Source organism: Protomyctophum bolini (genome assembly GCF_963924005.1).
Source record: "Protomyctophum bolini genome assembly, chromosome: 5".
NCBI classification, from domain to species: domain Eukaryota; kingdom Metazoa; phylum Chordata; class Actinopteri; order Myctophiformes; family Myctophidae; genus Protomyctophum; species Protomyctophum bolini.
In genome coordinates this window covers 12,114,867-12,118,703 of record NC_137866.1, presented here as the reverse complement: position 1 = coordinate 12,118,703, position 3,837 = coordinate 12,114,867, and positions in this window count along the sequence as shown.

The following is a 3,837-nucleotide window of genomic DNA, read 5'->3' as shown; positions in this document are numbered from 1 at the left end:
TATATATATTTTTTTTTTTTTCAGTTTCAGATTATTATTTTTTTCATTCAGATCCTTCTTTTTTTCATTCAGATCTCATTTTTACGGATTCAAATCATATTTATTTGGTTTCAGGTGTGTTTTTTTTTCTCCGCTTCTCACTATCAGGTGCCAAAAAGTTTCTAATTACTTTTGGCACAGATCTTGCATGGGGGTGCGGCCTCAACCCTCCTGCCCCGTGATGTCATCAACCTGCATCCAGGAAATGTAGTTTAGAACAACTATATGGTTTATAAGCATACTTCTAAACCATACTGGTACTATACTACTAGGCACAATATTAATAATAATATTAATAATAATAATAATAATCACAATCTTGCCACACTAATTGAGAGCCCTGCGCCCGTTTGTTGCGTCCATGCAACTGTCAGAATTACTGTACCGTTTGCATTTGCATAAAATACCACGTTATTGCGAAAATGTCACGGTGATGCAAATTATATCACATTTTAGGCCGCACGCACACACACACAGGGCGCAGCAGTACAGTACAGTACAGTACAGCACAGTTTGGTACAGTGCGGCACAGTATAGTACGGTACAATATTGCACAGTACAGTACAGACTGCTACAGCACAGTACAGCACGGTACAGCACAGTACAGCACGGTACAGTACAGTACAGCACAGTACAGTACAGTACAGTACAGCACAGTACAGTACAGTACAGTACAGTACAGTACAGTACAGTACAGTACAGTACAGTACAGTACAGTACAGTACAGTGTGGTACGGTACGGTACGGTACGGTACGGTATTCATATTCACAGCTTTTAAAATAATTATAAAGAAACAGCAGATTTTATCCGGGACCTGATGACGAGGCCGTCGCGTTATGACGACGAAACCGGACATCAAGTCATCGCCTGGGCTGCTGCTAGGGCTTCTGGGAAATTGAGGCCAATGCCAGTGAACGAGAGAGGGGAGGAGACAATCTCGGCTCGCTTTGCTCTTTGTCTGCATGTGACCCGGATCAAGGAAGTGGCTTTTTTTGTCGGCTCAAAAACGAACGCGGGCAATGTTCACTAGCGGATTAATCAAACTGTTAAAGTTAAAAATGAAACTGAAAAAAAGACTTTTATTACATTTTGGTGTTTTTCCAAGTCAAAAATAAGAGACTTTCAGGTTAATTTTTTTACTTTTCAACTTTCAATTATTCTTTTTTTTTTCTTCGATGGAACTGTTTCTGTTAAACGATCAAACGTTTTGGCACAATAATGACTCCGTATTCTTGGAAAGCTCACTCGAGTTGCTGGTGGAATGGAACTGTTGGCACAGCAGGCCCTCCTCCCTCAGGCCCCCTCTCTCTCCCACTCTCTCTCTCTCTCCCTCTCTCTCCCTCTCTCTCTCTCTCTCTCTCTCTCTCTCTCCCTCTCTCTCCCTCTCTCTCTCCCTCTCTCTCTCTCTCTCTCTCTCTCTCTCTCTCTCTCTCTCTCTCTCTCCCTCTCTCTCTCTCTCCACCTGGCTGACCCTGTTCCAGAAGTCACTAAGCTATAAGAACTTCATGTTTGCTTTGTGAACTCCGCTCCCTGTCTTTGTCTCTTCGGTTCGGTCGGCTCACCTTCACAGTGAGTGAGTGCGTGGGCTGGTGGAACCACACCTCGGCCTCATGTCTGTCCATGTTGTACAAGAGCCTTTCTTCTTTTTAGTGGGAGGGGGGAATTAAAAGATTTCAGTGCACTGTGCCTACACATGTCGCGACCGCAGGTCGCGACATGTGTAGGCACAATGCAAGGAATAAATGCATTCGCCATGTATCCGAAGGAAGTCTGATCCAATCACTTTTAGATTTCTCCAGTTTAATCCTGAGTTTAAGTTTTTTAGTGTTCAAGATCTAATTTTAGGCATGTTTAAGCCTCGAGGAAAATCCGTGTTGAGGTTCTTAATCCACTGTTTTTCATTAAAACGTCTTTGTCCTACTGTCCAGTTAGGATTGTGTTGAAGTCCAGCGCATTTTAGAGCTCCAATGCCGTGCGCCATAAAATGTTGCACCAATCTTGTGGTTGTCCTTTTGGCATTGTTAATATTGTATCTGTGTCGTCCCAGCCTAGTACCTATTGTTTTACCTGTCTCTCCGACATATTGTAAACCACATTTTTCACATGTGATTAAATAAATGCAGTTGCTGGTTCTGGCTGTTATTTGTTGTTTAATCTCCAAGACGCGTTTTGTGGTTCTATTTTTTACTAATTGTTTGGGTTTGAAGTATTCTGGTCCCTGGCGTGCTGGTGTGTTGATTTCTTTTAGCTTGCTGTGTACTAGATAATCTTTAAGGTTTTTATTTTTTCTGTAGGCCGATATAATTTTATAATCTTTTAGAAGATCGTCTGTTCGGTTCTCAAAATTCCTTTTTATTCTGTTGTTGGCTAGTGTGCTCTGTGTTGAATAACTGGTTATCAGGGCCAATTTGGGGCCTGTATCTCGCACTTTTATTTCTAAGAAGGTTTTTTGGGCTTTCCGGAGGAAGGTCCTAGTGTATCCTCTTAGTCTGAGGGCATTAAATAGAGTTTTACAAGCTATTTTGAAATCACTTCTTTGCGTGCAAATCCTATGGAATCTTAGTAGTTGTGATTTGACTATTCCTGTGTAGGAGTGTGTCGGGTGGAATGACGTTTTGTGTAATAGGGCGTGAGTGTCTGTTTCTTTAAAGAATACTTTTAAGTCTAGTTTCCCATTTGTGTTAAAGTTTGGGCCCTTGAAGATTGTTACATCAAGAAAGTCAATCCTTTCTGTGTGTGTCACATATTTTATCGTTATGGATCTATGATGGCTATTTAAAACATCAATAAATTCCTGGAATTCTTCTTGGCTATGTTCCCATATTCCAAATATATCATCTAGAAATCTATAGTAATGTGTCGGTTTAAGTCTGCATTTTTCTAGTGCGGTCTGTTCCCATATGCTCATGTAAATGTTTGCATAAGATGGTGCAAATCTCTTTCCCATGGCCGTGCCTTTGATTTGTAAATAGAATTTGTTGTTAAAGGAAAAATCATTCTGGGTTAGATTTAAGTCTAGTAATTGGAGTATTTCCTCCTCTGGTCGACTTGTGTCTGGGTATTTACTAAAGACTTCCCTGACTGCTTGGAGTCCTGATTCTGTTTCAATGTTTGTGTAGAGGCTGTCTATATCTATTGAAAATAGAAGGGCCTCCTTTCCTACTTTAATAGCTTTAATTTTGTCCACAAAATCGTAAGTGTCTTTTATAAAACTGGGGTGTTTTATCGACAGTGGGTTCAGGAAATATTCAATAAACTCTGCTGTCTGATACGTCTCGCTGCCACAGTCCGACACAATTGGTCTCCCGGGTGGAATTTCATATGGTATTGTCCATGAATCCGGGCTTTTGTGTATTTTTGGTAAAAGATAAAATATCCTAGCCCGTGGGCTATCCTGTCCTATTAAGTATTGGTGTTGTTTGGCGTTTATGTGCCTTTTGTCCTTAAGACTGTTTATGATGGCTATGGCCTTCGTAGCTGTCTGCATGTAAATGGGTTGGTCTAATTGCCTATAATGGTCCTGATTGTTGAGCTGTCTCTCACCTTCTAAAAGGTATTGGTGTCGATCCATAATTACTATGCAGGAGCCTTTGTCTGCTGGTTTGATAATGATTTGTTTGTTGTTGATTAGTTCCCTAAGTGCCCTGGTTTGTTCTATTGTGAGATTATCTTTTTCCTTAATGTGTCCTGGTATGCGTGTTACCGTATTCATGTCCTTCTGCATCAGTCGTTTAAGACTGCTTGGGATTAAATTCTCAGACGGTTCCCAGCTTGATTTTGGTCGAAAAGGCAGTATC